This window comes from Erpetoichthys calabaricus, chromosome 7 (assembly GCF_900747795.2).
Source record: "Erpetoichthys calabaricus chromosome 7, fErpCal1.3, whole genome shotgun sequence".
NCBI classification, from domain to species: Eukaryota; Metazoa; Chordata; class Cladistia; order Polypteriformes; family Polypteridae; genus Erpetoichthys; species Erpetoichthys calabaricus.
The window spans coordinates 157,896,459-157,916,657 of NC_041400.2; the positions used below are offsets into that span (position 1 = coordinate 157,896,459).

Consider the following 20,199-nt stretch of genomic DNA (forward strand, 5'->3'; position numbering starts at 1 on the left):
AAAAGTATAGTAAAAATTAATTGGTATTGGTATCAAATACAAACATTCTGGTATTACGACATCCCTACATCCAGCTGCTGGCTAATTGTGGATATTGGTGATTTACATCTTAAGGAGCCAACTGCAACAAAACAAAAAAAAAAAAACTGTCTATTTCAAACTATTTCTTGTTTTGAACTATTCACATCATCTGCCATTAGTGAATCCAGCTGGTTGACTGCAACTTTTGTTACATCAAATTAAGATTTTAATGTCAAAGCAAGCAAAGCCACTTTGGCAGAGTGGTGGCTCTGTGGCTAAGGATCCGTGTTGGTATCTGTAAGGTTTCCTATTCAAATACAGTTACTGCTAGAAGGGATCCTACTCTGTTGGGTCCTTGATCAAGGCCCTTAACCTGAAATTTGCTTCAGGGGCACTGTACAAAAGCTGAGCCTACGCTCTGACTAACAAAGGTCATTCAAAAAGACAATTTCCCCTTGGGAATTAACAAAGTATATATAAAAAGAAAAACGTAATATGGACAATGAAGGATTTCAGTATTTATTTGCTTACAATTGAAGGCATGCTACAATACTGTATATACTCCTGTTGCTACATCACAATGAGTATTTGACTCAGAGTAAAGTTGAGAGAGGTGCAGTAATCTGTAATACTCTGAACGCATGACAATAATGACCCTATAAACCTATTAACCTGTAATGTATGGACATTCTGAAGGATTCAGCCAAAACTCAAATTAATGGGAACTGATATCACATATTCTTCAGGCCTGAACCATACACAAATGACACAGTGAACAACATTGCAGATTTATTAACAAATGCAGAAAAGGAATGGAATACTTGTGGCAAGATTTCACCACATTAAAATATCACTATACTCTGTATCCATGACAAGAAAGACCCTAAAACCTTTTGAAAGCTTCAAATATAAGCATTGCTATGCCTAATACAGAAAAACATTCTGAACCCTTTTTAATATGGAATTTCTTCACACCAAGAACTTTGTGCATACTTTAAACTTGCACTTAATTGAAACTCCAGACTGTGGCACTTTTATTGGAAAGAGTAATACATATTTACATTTTTCTCAGAGTGAGTCCCATGCCAACATGATGTTACAACAAAACAAAAACTACTTGAAAAACCTGACCATATTCTGTAAATTGATGATGTATCCAGATGGAACGGGACATTTGAAACATTGACAGACAGCTCTAGAGCAACAGCAATTTGTCATTGGAGATAAAAAAAAGGGAATATATACAGTCTATACTCTGAGAAAGCAGCAAAGGATCTAAAGCCAGTGACCATGGTCACCAGATACGGTCAGAGGAGTGCAGCCTCATACTCTTCCTTTTTGCACCTCTAAAATTCATAGTCTGCTTTACAATGCCTAATAAAAGCTAAATAACTCCTCAATTATACAGTAAAGGAATTAAACACAGTGATATCCAAAGATTTACAGAAAAGGTTCACCAATGTGAACAGTACAAGACACCCAACAGCTAAAGTCACTGACCTTTCTGTAGGAGAACGAGAAGCAGGAAGATTATGTCCTCTTCAAACTTTTACTTATGGAATATTAAATGCAGTATTATAGCGCCTTTTATATTTGCAAACTACAGATAATAAACATACAAATCCACTAAATTTTGTGTTATACCAATTTATGAAAGACTTTAATTTATAGTTTATTATGCATTTTTTAGGTTTTATTTTGCATTGCGGAAAGTTGGGGTAAATAAGCACTTATCATGTACTTCTATGTTTCTATGCATGAATCTAACTTGAGTTTACAATTTGAAAGCAAGAATCAAATCTCCAACTTCTGACAAACTCTCAAAAAAACAGAAAACATTTTGTATATCAGCAGATTTGTGTGGTAGCCCATTTGTGTTTTTTTCATAGTGTGGTGGGTGCAGCAACGTGCTATCAGCGCATGCTCTTAACCTCACCTCACTCAAATTCCTATAGTGTAAAATGCAAAAAAATTACTTCAGCTAGCATTTAAAGATATTAAATACATAAATGCTATGTAACAGAAGCTAATTTTCATTTGATATGACACATTATTATTATTAAAGGTCATTTGGTTATGGTTGGGACCTAACCCAGCAAGCCAGGCAAACCCATGACTTGCACTCACACAGGACGGGCCGACGATTCAAATTAATCTAACCAGAAGATCTTTGAGGATGTGGTGGAAAAGTAAGGCACTGGAAACATCAGGCAGCTGCCATACCCACTGCACCAGAGTACTACGTTTTGTTATTATGATTATTTGTATACAGTACTGTTATTCCAAAGTGTTTTCATATAATGACAAGATCAACTGCTCTTTTTTCCACAATAGATGAATGCCTCCATGTCAAAAAATAAATAAATCCTGGAACATTTGTTTGTTTTGTGTTACTTTATTTCAGGGCTAACAGAACAAATATTTAAGTAAGTGATTTTACTTGTTCCTTTCTCACTTGCAATCATAACAACACAAACAAGAGTGCATTTTTTTCTGAAACTTCCAGTTGCATTCATTTCTCATATATTCACTAGAAAATGGTGGAAAGGAAAATAACAAACATTTTAAAAGTTAATGAAGCAGTGACTGGTTTCATACAGCAGGTGACTGAGGTGGTTCAGCTGTTAGCAGTAATTAGCTAGGCACACTTGAGCAGCAGTACCATTTTTAACCTCTGCTAGCCTGTTTAGGGATACAGGAGGACGACACTGAAGGACGACAACTTATCAGCAAATTTGTGTACACAAATTGGGTCATCTTAGCATTGCCATTTCGCCCAGTTGTACAACTTTATTGTCAAGAGAATGAAAAATGTCAGCCTGCATTCAGCCTTAATGTAAGTTAACAAGGCTAATCATGGCTTAACTACACTATTTGCTCCATCTTTTCATCAATCTACAAACACACTTAATCCAGTTCAACATAACAGGAGAGCTGGAGTCAAATCTGACAGCCTTTGGTGCAAACAGGAAAAGAATCTCATTTACTTTAACCCTGTATATTATTCTTTGACCACCGGTGCCCTGCTTTACGAATGTATCACATCAGGCTGCTCTGCAAAATTGATCTACCTACCTTACTTTTTTTTTATTATAAATTACGCTTCTTGTGACTTGTTTTAAAATTTTGCTATGTTTATTTTAATTAATAGCAGACTTTTTACGTTGTTGTTAATGAAACTATTTGCCAAACAAAAACTGAATGAGGAGGGAATACTTAAAGATCATTACAACGCAACATTTAGTACATTCAGTAAATCCTTTTGTGAAATCTTTTTAGACTTGGCGTGCCTCACCTGACATAAAATGCAGATGGGTACGGACTTCATGTCTTTTGCACCCAAGAACCACAAAGAAAATGTGGAGTGGAGGGCTGGAAGAGGGGCAACGGTGCAAGGACTAATGTAATGTGATCATTTAAAGTTTTTAAGTAATCAGGAACGATTTTTGAGGAGTTTAATATGTGTAAAACAAGCATGTGAAGGTCCCGATTCCATTTTCCTCCTTTATCATGTCACATTCCATGCACAAAAAAATCTTGCTTTTGTAAAGGAGTGTCATTGCACAAGTCATAAGTGTTGCATGCATGAAAGAGGCAGCGTGTACAAAAACGAAAAAAATAATAATAATAAAGCATACAAAGGCACCTTAAGTCGTATATGTAGCAGTACTTTTAGCCTACATTCAAAGATATTAAAATATTTTTTTATTTTTTAATAAGCATTCAAACCCTAATTTAGTATAATTTGGCAGCCCTTGTGTATATGTCTATACAGTATGCACATATACATATATACACACACACATTTAAATTGAATACATATATGTAAGAAAATGCATGTGTGCATATACTGTGTATATTTTACATATACACATGCACATATAAATTTATACAAATAATGGTCCATATAATTTGCCACATGTATTCCTGTCAGGCAAATATAAAACAACCCCGATTTAGATATTAAAAACTCTGGAGTGTATTCATTTGTGGGAAGTTAAGATTGCTGTCTGCACTGTAATGTCTGACCTTAATTGTTCTAAATAAACATGTCGCTTTGTGTAGACTACTATATCATTGTGCCACATTATCCATCCCCACTTTATCCACAAAATCTGATCCCCTTTTGTGTTTGTACATCAATCAGTGAAAGCTTCAGGTGGAATACATATACATCAAAAGAGGTTTACAGGTTGGAGTGCTCTAGTCCAAAAATGATGGACTCTGGTAATTCGGTTTATTACAAATATTTTTGTAATGTAAGTTGGGTGCATTGCACCCTTTCAGAAGACAAAATCAATGTGAATATTTCGAAGTGATAGCCCTCACACAACACTGCAGCATTTCATGCTTTTTGGGTGAAATGTCAAATAGGGAAATGTCTTGTTGATAACTGATAAAGTACAGTATACGCAGTGTGACAAAATTAAAGGAGAAAATTGAATCCATCAAGCTCATCTGACTATCTAATTGCTACGTTATCCCAATATGTCATCCTTATACTTTTAAGAAGCTGTCAGGGTTCCTGCTTTAACTCCAAGACTTGGCGGTTTCTTCCAGATTCCAATAATCCTTTGTGCTTTCTGACATCCACCTAATGTGCAAATGTCTAAATAAAAGATTGACCATTTAAATGAAATATATAATGTTGCTGTCTAATTGTTATCAATGACTTTAGAATGTTTGGGCATCAAAATCAGGACTACAAATAGCCTTTTCTATTGATGGCAAAAGTGATTTCATTCCCTTAGCCTGGAACAGGAGTAAATTGTTTTTCTCATAATTAAGGCTGCAAAACTCACACCATAAAGGATTACATGTTGGTAAAGACACAAAGAAAATAATGTGTTTTATTCGGTAATGTAGATTAGGGCTTTTCAATTAAACAGAAAAAGGCAAGAAACTGAATGCTTTATTAGTCAGCATCTAGTTCAACAGTACCATCAAGGAACTGAAAACTGCCTTTATTTTCCACATGCTAAATAAGGGGTAGACAAGAATGGAAAACACAGACTGTGTAATGCAGCCCTTTAAGAAAGTCTGTCCTCAAGCGCTTCAAATCCTAATTAACAACAGATACACAAATTGTGGCACATAATCTTAAAACCATCACAATGAACAAGCAGTACAGGAAAGGCAAAAGATGCTGTGGAAGATGATGTAGGAGTCACTCACTCATTTTGCTTAAACTGATTGGTTAAAATAAGCAAATGCAATGGATACAGAAGTATTCAGCTCCTTTCATTTTTTTAACTAACATTTTTAATATGATGCAGCCTTGTGATAAAATCATTTCACTTTATTTTTTCCCCACACCAAGAAATTATTAATAGCCCACAAAACAGGAAAACAGGATTTTACAAATATTTTCAAATTTATTAAAAATAAAACTAAATATATATCAAACTGACACAAGCATTCAGAACATTTACTATGACACTTAAAATGTGACTCAGGTGTATCCCATTCTATTGACCATTATTAAGATGTTTCGACACCTTGTTTGAAGTCCATGTGGTCAAATCAATTGACTGGACATTATTAGGAAATGTACAGACTGGTCTATAGAAGGGCCCACAGTTGACAATGTCTATCAGAGCAAAAGCCATGCGATGTGGTTGAAACCGGCAGAATTTAAAGAAAGGACTGTTTCGAGATACAGATCTGGGAAACCCTGCAGCACGGATTGTTCTCAAGAGCACAGTTCCCTTCATAACTCCATAACTTCATAATTCCCCTTGGGATTAATAAAGTATCTATCTAACTTTTAAATGGAAGGTTTTTTTAGAACTATAACTCTTCTTAGAGCTTTGCCATTCAGTTGCCATTCAGTCAAACATGCAATCGTGAGAGAAAGGCAAAGGTAAGAGAGTTGTCAAAGTAGCTGATGGTCACTCTGGCTGAGGTTCAGCAAACCTGAGTGGAGATGGAAGAAACTTCCAGAAGGACAATCATCACGACAGAGTGGCCAGACAGAAGCCTTTCCTCAGTAAAAGGCACATGAAGTCTTCTTAGAATTTGCAAAATGGCACCTAAACAACTCACATACTGTGAGAAACAAGATTCTCAGGTCTGATGAAATAAAATTGGTGTCACATATGGAGGAAACCAGGCACTGCTCATCACATGTGCAATATCATTTCAATGGTGAAGCATGGTGGTCGCAGCATTATGTATGCTGTGGAGTCGTTTTTCAGTGTCTGGAACTGAGAGACTATAGACAGGGTTGAGAGAAAGTTGAACGGAGCAAAGTACAGACATACCCTTAAAGGAAACCTGCTCTACAGTGCTCTAGAGGCTGCCTGACGCTGGGCCACATTATAACAGGGCAATGACCCCAAGCAAAAAGCAAGGACAACACAAAAATGACTTAGGGACAACTCTAGAGATATCCTCAAGTTCTCCACCCAGAGCCTGGACTTGAACAAAATCAAATATCTCTGGAGAGACCTGAAAATAGCTGTCTACCAACAGTCTCTATCCAACCTGACAGAGTTTCATAAGATCTACAGTGGTATGGGAGGAGTGGTGGCTCTGAGGCTAGGGATCTGCACTGGAAATTGGAAGGTTGCCGGTTCCAATGCCATAAACGCCAAAAGTGACTCTACTTCATTGGGCCCTTGAACAAGGCCCTAAACCTGCAAGTGTCCTGGGTATGATGATAATCTGCATCCAGCCATGCAAGTAGGCCCTCCAACCTGCAGGGAAAAACCTGGGGGTTGGTGGCAGAATTGGCACTCCAGCCACCGTAAAAAACTTCACACTGTTCTATTCCATCTGAACTGGTGTGATGCTGAGGTGTCACCCATTGTGTGGCTGGCACTCAGGTCCTAATCTAGGATCCTGAGGTGGTCTGTCATGTGGTGGGTGCAGCAACGCGCTGTATCAGCGCATGCTCCTAACCTCCCCTCTCTACAGTGGTGAATGGAAGAAAATCCTTAAATTCAGGTGTGTGAAGCTTATTGCATCATATCAAGCTCTAACTGCTACCAAAGAGGCTTCAAAAAAGTAATGAGTAAAGGTTCTAAATAGTTGTGGCATTGTGATATGTCATTTTTTACTTTTTAATAAATTAGCAAAACCCGCTAAAATCCAGTTTTCACTTTGTCATTCTGATGTATCGAGTGTTCCTTGTTGTGGAAAAAAATAAACATGATTTTAGCACAAAACTGGAACACGGAAAAAGGCGAAAAAAACTGAAGGGCTCTAAATACTTTCTGAATCTACTACGTATCTTTTTACATATTCTTGAAATAAGGTTAGAGCAAAAACTCAAAAGCAAAATTTGAATTTCTGAAGTAAACATACCAATAATGTCTGAATGATATTACATGCTCACATTAATGCTGCATGAATGATTATGAACTTTATCCCACTCAAAACTGACCCTTGTGCGATGGAAATGAAGCTTGGCACTAAAACACAAGGCTATCTCTGGTCAATAGGTCACACATTGGCTTCTTTCCAAGTGTGACCATATCCAGATACATAACCTTATTGGATACATCATGCACAAAGATGTTTGAATAACAGAGGTTGGTTGTCCCAATCATTTTCTCTGTGTGAATAAAGAAAAAAATAACTCATAGAGAACATGACCATGTTCTAGAAGAGGGGTGTCCAACTCCGGTCCTAGTGGGCCGCAGTGGCTGCAGATTTTCATTCTAACAATTTTCCTAATTAGTGAGCCGTTTTTGCTGCGGATTAACTTATTTTTCCTTAGTTTTAATTGATGTGACTCAGACCCCGTAGTTGTCCGCCACATGACCAGTTAACATGAAAATAAAAAAAGGTGAAGGTCTCGGTCATGTTGGTCTGCTCAGGTCACCAAAACTTCTTGATGTAGCAGAATGAGAGCAGCAGCAAGACATGATATTCAATAATGGTTTTAATTAACAGCAAGAATTGACTTCTCATCAAGAGACTGGTTGCAGTGAAATTGGCTGGAGTTTGACGTTCCAATTTACCTGGTCATCTGTTGGCTCATTTTACATCTCATTTCTGTTTGGCTGCCATTTAATGAAGAAAAAAATCAATTCAGAGGACTGAATCCTTAAAAACATGGCTATTAAAATGAAGGGAAAAGAAGTTAATTAGCAGTGAAAACTAGCCACTGATTAGGAAAAGGGGTTAGAATGAAAACCTGCAGCCACTGCGGCCCACCAGGACAGACGTTGGACACCCCTGTTCTAGAGTAAAAATTACGGTAGTATTTGTCCTCAATATATGATAATCTCTGAAACTGTCCATAAGTCAAATGCCCACCCTTACTCCCCTCTCCGACAAACACAATAAGGAAAAAGAAACAACAAATTAGAGTACTATAGTCAGTCTGACCATAAAATTCTTGACTGATGATAAATCAAAGCAGCCATTAACTGGAATCACTGTGCTTCATTTAAAATGACAAGAGCTCTGCTCACAGAACAAGTGTGTAAAACATCCTTTGAAAACTTTGCACTGTGTAGTCTCAAAATGCTCTGATGACTACAAAACCAAAGCTAACAATATACATTTGCCTTTGCACTCTCCAGTCATAAATCTGAAGAGACATCTCCTAGACTGTTTCCCCATCTCCAAAAACACCAACCAAGTTACTTTTCTGGGTAAGACCTGTGTCCCACTTGTCCACCAGAATTCTTTGTACAGTACTTGATGTTTTATTCTCATGCACTTATGACTGGTTTGCTATCCAGTGGTGGAATAGCCCCCATTATGTAATCTTGCATTTGTGATGCCACCTACATGAACACTCAATGTGTATGTGTATATTTTGTTCCACTATTGCACTTCTACAAAAACCAAAATACCTAAATAAGAGGAAGTACCACAAAAATCTAAATGCAATTCACAAACTGAAAAGTAACATCCAACTGGAAGGTGAAGACAAGTCAACTACTTGTGTACACTTCATGTTTTTCAATTTTCAATTTTCAAATATGCTGCAATGAACACATTTTGGTTTAACAGAAAACATCTCTCTGTTATATTTCAGCCAGGGTTTCTCCCCTGACTCTCAATGTGTCAGATTTTGTTCGTATTTTATGTTAACATTATTGATTATACAGCTTTTTTATGTTTAAGTTTCTTTCACCATGTGACATGTGCTTTTTTGGGTCATACCTCAAGAGACAGGGCCACCTTTCCATCGCCAAAAAAAGCCAGGAAAACCCACAGTACCTTGTGGTTCACTGTGACTGCGCTAGGGTGTTCGGAGTTCTCCTGGGGTTTTTTTTTTTTTCCCCTCTTTTGATATTTTTGTGATGTACTCGAGTTTGGTCACCTTTTGCTCTCTCTTTTGACCATTCATTGGATTTTATGTATTGGGATTGTATTTGCTTTTGGTATTGCCTATTTTGAAGGCATTGCCTTCATTGTCATTTGCCTTGTGCCATTTGGAGCTTATTCTTGTGCCACAGAGTATACTTTTCATTCCCCTCTTTGTTACTAGCCGGAGTTGACAGTATTTTCTGCTCTAGTAGACATTTTTGGGGCTTTTTCTGGACTTTTACACTTGAGAACTCTTTAGTTCATAATACTCTCAAGTGTGTAAAACAACCTGTGAAGACTTTACCCAACTGTGTATAACAACAAAAACATTTATTTCTATAGAACGTTTTCATACAAATGATGTAGTTCAAAGTGCTTTAAAGATGAAAAAAGAAAAAATATAAAAATTAGGCAATAGTAATTAACAAAGAATAAAGTAAGGTCCAATGGCCACGGAGGAGAGAAAATACAAAAAAAAAATCCAGAAGACTGGAGAAAAAAAAAATCTGCAGGGGTTCCAAGGCCATGAGACCACCCAGCCCCCACTAGGCATTCTACCTAACATAAATGATCTCAATCAGTATAGGCTTCAGAATGTAAAATGGGTCAATATGTTATTGTCAATTTATACAATGTATCCATCCATTCATTAATTTTTTAAACTACTGTACTTATTATTCACTGTTATTCATTCCCATGTAAGGACAATATAACATATAAAGCTGAACATGCATTTGTTTGTCTGGTACGAATGTCCACATCTCTGCCAACTTTTGCAGTTTCCCCATTTGTATAGGTATGAACTGTAAGTTTTAGTTGGTACCGAAATATGAGCACACCTGGGGTCTCCTTTATAAAACTTTGTATGGATTCCAGTGTAAAAATATGTGCATGGCAAAAAACAGGAAAAAATATATATATCAGATTTACAAAACCTGGTACATGCAACTTTTAATGCAATTTCCCTTTATAAATTATAATCATGTCCTAAATGTGCATGCATGAATGCACCTCAAACAGAGTTAGATTCCCACTCTGAAATCACCATACATGGACTACGTTACTGAATATCATAAATGTGTAATTATGATGCTGCAGACATTCACCGGCCGATTGGTGAAGCCTCCCACCTGACATATCCAGCCAGTGCCAAACTGCACTAGAGGAGTTCTATGCCTGTCTACACACTGCATTGAAATGCCACTCCTCTGCACTCTAGGGGTCTGGGAAAGGCATAGGCCACCAGCATCAGAGCGGGTAGCCACTATTACCTGGCACATACAATGACATGATGGTTGTTACGAAGAATAGTACACGCCATATGAAACACATAGGGCTCAGCCAGTTATCTTACCAACAAGCTAGCCATCACGTACAGAACCTTCACCAAGTTGTCTGATCAACACTACTTTGCCTCAAAATAAATGAATCATGGGACAATCCAAGCCACCAAACTATGACTTTTGTCAGCCTCATCTTGGCACTATAGATGACTTGTGCATTACTGGTGCATTATGGTTAATAAAAGTAGTGTCAATCTCACTAGGTGCACTTATTTCAACGTGAGTGCTGTCAATTACCATGAATACATTAGGAAAACTGAACAGAGCTGCATATTTAATTTTTAAGCCTGCATGTACAACCAAACCAAGTGCAAACTGAATGAAGTACCTCGTGAATCATTTATGGCTTCCAGTGCAGCGGGCATGATGAAGATGAAGCCTGGCTGAAATATTCCTGCCTTGTAGGCCAGTTCCCTCTGGTAGGAGCCTGTTGCCAAAAGTCAATTATTGCCATAACCTGCCAATTTTGGAAAGTCTGTCTTTTTAATGCAGGGAACACCCTCAGTACACAATTCCAAGACAACAGCTTTTGAAAGTCTAAATTGGCTCATAAATTAGTCATCATCACGGGCCAAAGAAAAAAACTCGACCAGTCCTGAATAGCTTGTTTCCTTTGTATAAGATCATTTGCATAGTTTTCAAGCAGTGCCATTCAAGCCATGTTGTGTCACACCTTGAGGCTACAAAAAGGCTGTAGGGAGGGAGAATTAAAGCTTTTTATAAGTAGCGAGTGAATCACACTGCTGTTTTTACTGTGCTTTGGTTTCTAACCCTTGACATCAGGTAGCCTATATCAATGGACAAAAAAGTTAACCTGTGCAAATACACAACTTTGGCCTTCTTGAAAGGGAACGGTCAGTGAGTCTATACATCATATTCATAATTTTTGAGGCTTAGTGTGTTTGTCACATTAATACGCACTATAATAACTGCTTGGTGATATGAATTGTTGTAAGTCTGAGTCATCATTTAGCCGAGGGCTGCATTTCCCTACTTTATCAATAGTGTCATCATTCCCAGTTTTTCAAAAATTTTGCATATAGATGGGTCAGAGTTGCCATAAATATACAAACATTCACTCATCAAGCTTTCTTTTATAAATACCAATGATTGTAAGGGATGTTCTGTACGCACATTTCAAACTTCTTTTTGTATAACTCTGACCCCTGCACTTTATTAGTGAAATGTGCCTTGGAGGAGGTGTAAGAAGTTGCTTCCCACTGTGGGTTTAATGAGTGAAATTTTGTTTGGTCATTAAATGAATTACCCTCGGCAAAAAAATTTGCCCCACATATGCACTTTCTATTCCACCCCTGAAATGTGCCACTAGCACATGGTGAAACATAACATTAAAATTTGAAATTGACAAATCGTCAAGGGTACCATATTAAATAATATTGTGCTTGACAATTTAAAATTACTAACACAGAATTTCCCAAATCAAAGAATATTAACTGCAAACTGTTAATGTAGCCCCACAAACATTCCAAACATTAACAAAAATTCCAAACTTTTTGCATGTTTTCATCAAATGCGGTCTTTCCAATTCATACTTTGCTATAAGTGTCGATGGTTGATCATCATCCTTGTAACAGCCATGAATTAAAGTATCTTGCAGGATCAAAACACGTAAGTGGAGGGCAAATCAATAGTATGAAGTGCAGAGACAGTGCTTCTCAGTATTGAGGCTCTCACTTGATTAACAATTAGATTCACTTGCAAAAATCCACGTTCACACTCACTTGATGAAACTGGAATACGACTAAGGGCATGCAACAGAGGCTACAGTTTTTCAGACTGTTTTTCGATAGGGTACTGATGGAATCCATGAATCATGTTTCTTTCAGATAACTGTAGACCAGTTGTTCCAGCCGAGGTGCTAGTATGCTGTACCGGTGTGTACTGTCACAAAAAAGCCCTGTGTGTGTGTGTGTGTATATACATAAAAATAAAAGAGAGGTGTGGCAATTTAATTCCCGTAACGGCCGTGAATTGTGAGCCATATGCCTCGATTCATGACAGATGATCAAAAACAGCCGCAGCTTGAAGTTAGGACTGATCTTTCTGTAAATGAATTCAAGTTTTACAGGGTTATTACAGATGATGAAGCATGGTATTTCCAGTACAACCCAGAAACAAAACAGCAACGTGTGCAGTAAAAAATACTGAGTTCACCTTGGTCGAAATAAAATTCACAAATATGTCTTAAACAGCAATTGTGACATATAGGGTTATCTATGGGAAAGACCACAGGACTTTCTGGAGGGGTTCCTGACCCCAGACGTGACTTTTGGGATTGCCCTCAGCCAGTGGACTTTTAAGCTTAGAGTTGGGAGGGAATGCTGTGAGATAGAGTTCAGCTGGCAGGAAGGTAGTGAGTCCAGAGATTGAGGTGATAGGCAGAGATGACTTCCATTGCCAAATCATTCCACCTCGAAGAGAGGGTTCTACTGTAAATCTGTAGAGTTATGCTGTACTCATTAGCTACAGGACAGAAGGGTGACACAGGTGAATGTCCTCCAAAGAGGTAATAGCCATCAGTGGGACAATTCTGACTAAACAATGCTACTCAAATCAGACAGGTTTTGATGTAATGTTGCACTTCTACCTTACTCAAGATAATAAAATTAAAAATAAATAACTAGGTCATTCAGAAATGACATGTGCAAGGTTATACGTTATTCAAAGCAAAGTAAAACATGGATAACGCATTTATTTTGCTTTATATTTGCACAGGCAAATAACATCCATCCATCCATCCATCCATCCATTACCCAACCCGCTATATCCTAACTACAGGGTCACGGGGGTCTGCTGGAGCCAATCCCAGCCAACACAGGGCGCAAGGCAGGAAACAAACCCCGGGCAGGGCGCCAGCCCACCGCAGCAGGCAAATAACAGTTAATTCGTAATAGCTTTTAGTCAATAGATTTATCAGGTCGTTATTGTCACAGGTACAGAGTACACTGAAATTCTTACTTACATGTGGATCAAGTTGCAAATCAACAGTGACTCTGTTTCTTAAAAAGGCCAACTAGAAATTCACATAAAAACAAGAAAGTGGGAAGACAAAACATCACAAATAGAAACTCAGGAAATTCCTACAGCACAGGATTGCTACATTAGGCCTAGTGAAGCAACTTGGGTTTATTTTCTGTTTACTTTCATTTTTTTTTTTTGTATTTCCCGTTTGACCATTCCTCTGTTTCATTACTGGGGTCCAGTTTAGGGTGCCACAGAAAGGTTCACCTTCACGATGTATGCTGGCAAATCTCTTCACACGCCACAGCCACACAGTAACACAACAGCCTCAAAAAAAGGAGATTCCCTAAAGTTGTTGTCCATCCATCCATCCATCTTCAAACCCACTTATCCTGAGCAGGGTGAGAGGTAAGCAGGAACCTATCCCAGCAAGCATCAAGCACAAGGCAGCAACAACCCCTGGACATGGCACCAATATTGAACCAAAATGTCTTTGTTATATAGTTCAGGACATGATAAGTGCAGTAATCAAAAACTGTACAGCAAAAGATGAATTAAACAATGTAATGAATAAGCTTAAGAGAAGATCAAGACAATAATAGAAAGGGGATGTTGACTGATAGAGCTGTGAATAACACCAAACTTATCATTTCATTTAGCAATTACTGAAGGTTAACTCCACAAATTATTTTTTTTAAAAACACAGATTTGTCCAACACAAGATCCAAGAGATGCCATGCACGCATCAGGCTTATTTGCTTAGCTAATAGCTGAGCTGTCCCAATCTCTCATCCAGATATTTCTTAAAGGTTGTCAAAGTTTCTGCTTCAAGTACAAGACTTGGTAGTTTGTTCCAGATTCCCACAGCTCTTTGCCTAAAGAAGTGCTTTCTGGCTTCAGTCCTAAATGAACTTCCCCTTAGTTTACACCGGTGTCCATGAGTATGTGATTCATAGTTAAGCTGACGGGATTCTACAGCATCTACTTTATCAATACCTTTAAGAATTTTGAAAACCTGGATTAGGTCCCTGTGCAGTCTCTTCTGCTCGAGACTAAACAGATTTAATTCTCAGAGTCTGTCAGTGTAGGACACGTCCTTAAGTCCTGGGATGCACTTGGTTTCTCTCCTCTGCTCAGCTTCAGGTGCTACTATGTCTTTCTTGAAGTGTGTTGACCAGAACTGCACACGATACTCCTGATGTGGTCTCACTAGTAAATTATATAGTCTGAGCATAATATCCCTTGATTTATATTCAACAGCTTTTATGATATAGCCTAACATCAATTTGCCTTTCTAATAGCTTCTGCACATTACTTAAGATGCTGAAAGTATTGTGTTAGCAAAAACCCTAAGTCTTTTTCAGAGGTTGTGTCCTGTGGGACGGTGCCACCCATCTTGTATTTACAGTTGACATTTCTTTAACCCACATGTACCGCTTTGTACTTTCCGACATTAAACTGCATTTTCCAACTGTTTGCCCAGTTCTGCAGCTTGTCCAAGTGTCTCTGAAATGTTTTTGCTGCCTCCTCAGCGTCTGCCTTTTCTCTAATTTTACTGTCATCTGTGAATTTCACATAATAACTGTAGCAGAATCAATGTCATTTCCCTTTTTTATTTTAATGATCTGCTTATTTAGATAATTATTTACTAATTAGCATACATGTGGGTAACACTGAAGTAGTTGCTCCTTTATAGGCATTTGTGCTGTTCTGCTCATCATTATTGCCTGTATTCACATACAATTAAGAAAGCAAGCCCCAGAGAGAAAGTAAATTAAAATAATGACTTTACAAAATAAGCACGTAAAGATACAAAAAATACAAACATGTCTCAATTTTGTATAAGTGGAAATCTAACACTACAGCTCTTTTCTAAATGCAAAATAAAAAGTGGGCAGTTAATTAAACAATGAAATCAATTATAATCCTGCCACCTGCAGCCACAGAAGGCCCCCAGGTCTGAACTTGAGAACCAAACATCTAGCAGAGGTTCTCAAACTCAGTCCTGGGGACCCACAGTGGCTTCAGGATTTTATTCCAACCAGTTTCACAATTAGTGAGTCATTTTAACCTCTAACTGATCTTATTTAATTACCTGGTCTTTTTGTGTTTTGTTTTTCTCTTTTCTTATTCTGAAAAGTATAGCAGTGAGATTTTTACTTTTCTAAGACATTGAGAATATTTGTATTATTACTATAGCTTTAAATGCTTAGCACTCTGTCGCTTCTTTCTATCAAATTGCCCTTTATCTCTGAAGTTTGTTCTATTAATTATATCCTGATAATGACAATAATGAGCAAAGCAGACATCCGGGCAAAAAACACTGTTTGCAGACAGACTGCGACCACTTCTGCATCATGTCCACTAATGTATTCATTGGGATATAGTGGATTCAATCATCAGAACGCCTGGTAAAGCAAAATAAAAATCGTCACAAGGATTAAAATCTTAAAAACCAAGTTCAAGGGAAAAAAAAACACACTAGATTACCCCCATGCAACATACATAAATTCTTGGTTCACATGTTTATCAAACTTGTAATTTTTACGTTGACCCCAAAAATCAGAAACTGGGCAATTGTTTCTTAATCAGGCTAGGAGTCCAATTAAAAGCAGAAATTGGTTGGAACAAAACCTGCAGCCACCGGGGCCCACAGGACTGAATCTGAGAACCACTGTCAAGAGAACAGCACTTATAAATAACCCTATATGACAAAAGAAAAAACAAATATGCAATGAATATTATTCATTTACTGGGGAGTCAATACATGTTTAAAATCTCTATCAATGAACATGAACCCATGGCAATTTCATAAGTCAATAATGCTAATCCAATAACAGGAAAATCTAATCATGTCTTCAGCATAGTAACAGTTGACACTGGTAGGATAGTAAAAGAAGAAAAGGCTAAGAAAGCGAGAACAGTCGCAGATAAGGAAATAAAAAAGCACTAAGGTTTTAGAAACCAAATTGAAGGGTTCCTGCACCGCCTTCAGTCTGTATCAGATTTTACAAATGCACTGTTTCTGTACCACTGCTGCAAAGCTGGTAAAATCAACAAAAACAAGAGCAGCCAGCATGGCAGAGATCCAGACACTTGATGAAGGCCTGGACATAAAATGAAGGTATAGCTACCGACTACTGTTATGTGGAAAAGAGCAGTGCAGGGACCAGCTGGCTAGAAGCCATTCATTACGTGCAGGAGTGAAATGATGATATTAAACAAAGGAGGTCCGCTGTCTGTAACACTGAGGAGCCGCTCCTCAGCTGGCTGGCTTGTCACTGTGGGGAGTTGGGGGTGGCCATACCAACCTGAGCTGCAGCACGCACCTTGCAAGAAAGAAACCTGCCACCACACTGTCATTATGTAACGATACCACCGTTAGCCCCTGCCTTGAAACTTCAAATACGAGACCGATCGCCCTTCTCTAACCAATTACCTCCCAAATGCACACTGACGCCCGGACACACACCTTATTTTTCAGTCAATTTTGGACCCCAGCTTCTTATGCTGAAAATCAGTGCTGCGTGCTCTTTAAGCGAGTCCCCGAGACGCCTTGATGGCATTACAGACAGCTGTCATCCGACGCAAAAGGCGACAACAGGGAGGACAAAAAGGTGAAACATCTCATGAGAAACTAAGGTCGACCGATCGATCGATCGATCAATCAATCAATCGCACCTCGCCAAATCCAAATCCAAATCCATCGCTAGTCCCTTCAAGAATGGAAAAAGGCAGGAGGCTGGCAGTAATCCCCAGGGACACTAAACGAACACCACTGCCTACCCTGCTTAGCCCTCTTCGCTATCATCCCCTTTCTTACTGGTTTAACTCAAGGGGCCAGTTTGTATGTTCCAGTTACCAAATAAATAAATAAAAATAACAGCAATAACAGTGCAATCCCGAGGCTGACTCAATCTAGACAAAATGGCACTTCCTGGTGTTCCTCTGGCATGAATTTAAACGCAGCCTCTGAAAGTTGTTTGCTGACACCCGTGATTTATACACTGGACCGAACGAAGAAGCCAGCGATCGAGCGTCCGCCGGCAACTTAGCCTACACTGATGTTGTCACGGCGGTTGGTCGCTTCTAATGCATTTGTTTTGCTGACAACGATGTTGGCGTTATTTCAAGCAGTGGCAGCAGCGAGCAAAAGAGGAAAAAAAACGATTTTATTTGTCAACTCACCCAGGCTGTCGGTGGTGGCGGTGTCCCTGTTTCGCTGGGATCGCAGGGGACGGGGCAGAAGGAGTGGGGGGATCAGGGACACGGGGAGGTTTTAATCAGCTGATATTACTGATATTTTCCTGCCTTGCGCTTCATCCGCGTATGATAAACAAAGATGTAATCCTGGAGTGGTCACTGTCCCTGCTCCGCCTGCTGGTGGCCATCTTTAATCCTGAACATCCCGACAACGCGTAGAAGCACAGCCGCTGATCCATCGGCGCTGCCTCGTGGCATTGTGGGTAAGCAGTCACCGCGCTCCTCGCCCTCCCCCTTCCATCAATCCCTTAAGGCACCGGCGTGAAGCGAAGCCGCAGCGCCCGGGAGGAGGTATCCGTGGAAAAAGGCTGACACCTACAGCTCAGCGGAGCTAAAAACGGAGCTCAGCGACCACCCCATCACTTTCGCGTCACACGGTAACGATTTATACAGCATTGCATCAACGGTAAGAAGTTGGTTTGTGGAGAGTTTGTGCGTTCTCCCTATGTGTGAGGCGAGCTATATTGGCTCGATTTATGGTAACCGGGGTTGAGAAAGGCAAAACCGAGGGGAAAAAAAAACCAAAACAAACAAACAGAAGGGGTCCAGGCAACGATTTAAACACCAACTGCTGAAGCCAGTGGAGCTCATGGCAAATTTGGTGCCCTAAGTGAGATTGTGCTAAGGCGTCCCCCGCCACTAGCGAACGAAACCCCTAACAAACCAATGAACGACCACACCCCCGAAAAAAATAACGTGGTTTTAACTTGATACGATATGCATCACATTTAAGAACACCAGTGTTAGTGAACAGTCGGCAGGGAGTCAGACCAGGGTGTTTGTGTTTCACCAACGTGCGGAAGTATGTGAGGAAGCAACGAAAGGATAGGATCAGAGTGGAGCAAGTGATATACAGGTGCTGGTCATAAAATTAGAATATCATGACAAAGTTGATTTATTTCAGTAATTCCCTTCAAAAAGTGAAACTTGTATATTAGATTCATTCATTACACACAGACTGATGTATTTCAAATGTTTATTTCTTTTAATGTTGATGATTATAACTGACAACTAATGAAAGTCCCAAATTCAGTATCTCGGAAAATTAGAATATCAATTAAGACCAATGCAAAAAAAGGATTTTTAGAAATGTTGGCCAACTGAAAGGTATGAACATGAAAAGTATGAGCATGTACAGCACTCAATATTTAGTTGAGGCTCCTTTGGCCTGGATTACTGCAGCAATGTGGCATGGAGTCGATCAGTCTGTGGCACTGCTCAAGTGTTATGAGAGCCCATGTTGCTCTGATAGTGGCCTTAAGCTCTGCTGAATTGTTGGGTCTGGCGTATTGCATCTTCCTCTTCACAATACCCCATAGATTTTCTATGGGGTTAAGGTCAGGCGAGTTTGCTGGCCAATCAAGAACAGGGATACCATGGTCCTTAAACCAGGTACTGGTAGCTTTGGCACTATGCGCAGGTGCCAAGTCCTGTTGGAAAATGAAATCTGCATCTCCATAAAGTTCGTCAGCAGCAAGAAGCACCAAGTGCTCTAAAACTTCTTGGTAGATGGCTGCGTTGACCTTGGACCTCAGAAAACACAATGGACCAACACCAGCTGATTACATGGCACCCCAAACCATCACTGACTGTGGAAACTTTACACTGGACCTCAAGCAACGTGGATTCTGTGCCTCTCCTCACTTCCTCCAGACTCAGGGACCTTGATTTCCAAAGGAAATGCAAAATTTACTTTCATCAGAGAACATAACTTTGGACCACTCGGCAGCAATCCAAAGGCGAGACGCTTCTGACGCTGTCTCTTGTTCAAGAGTGGCTTGACACAAGGAATGCGACAGCTGAAACCCATGTCTTGCATACGTCTGTGCGTGGTGGTTCTTGAAGCACTGACTCCAGCTGCAGTCCACTCTTTGTGAATCTCCCCCACATTTTTGAATGGGTTTTGTTTCACAATCCTCTCCAGGGTGCGGTTATCCCTATTGCTTGTACACTTTTTCCTACCACATCTTGTCCTTCCCTTCACCTCTCTATTAATGTGCTTGGACACAGAGCTCTGTGAACAGCCAGCCTCTTTAGCAATGACCTTTTGTGTCTTGCCCTCCTTGCGCAAGGTGTCAATGGTCGTCTTTTGGACAACTGTCAAGTCAGCAGTCTTCCCCATGATTGTGTAGCCTACAGAACTCGACTGAGAGACCATTTAAAGGCTTTTGCAGGTGTTTTGAGTTAATTAGCTGATTAGAGTGTGGCACCAGGTGTCTTCAATATTGAACCTTTTCACAATATTCTAATTTTCCGAGATACTGAATTTGGGACTTTCATTAGTTGTCAGTTATAATCATCAACATTAAAAGAAATAAAC

General features: G+C 39.2%; 1 protein-coding gene across 1 annotated transcript in view; it reads right to left on the bottom strand.

The window, feature by feature from the left end:
• Nucleotides 1-18,079, bottom strand: part of wdfy3 (WD repeat and FYVE domain containing 3) — a 355,632-nt gene extending 337,553 nt beyond the window's left edge. The window contains exon 1 of the mRNA XM_051930197.1: nucleotides 17,805-18,079. The gene's annotated coding sequence lies outside the window, so the exon portion shown is untranslated. The remainder of the gene's footprint in view (nucleotides 1-17,804) is intronic.
• Between the last annotated feature and the right edge of the window lie 2,120 nt (nucleotides 18,080-20,199).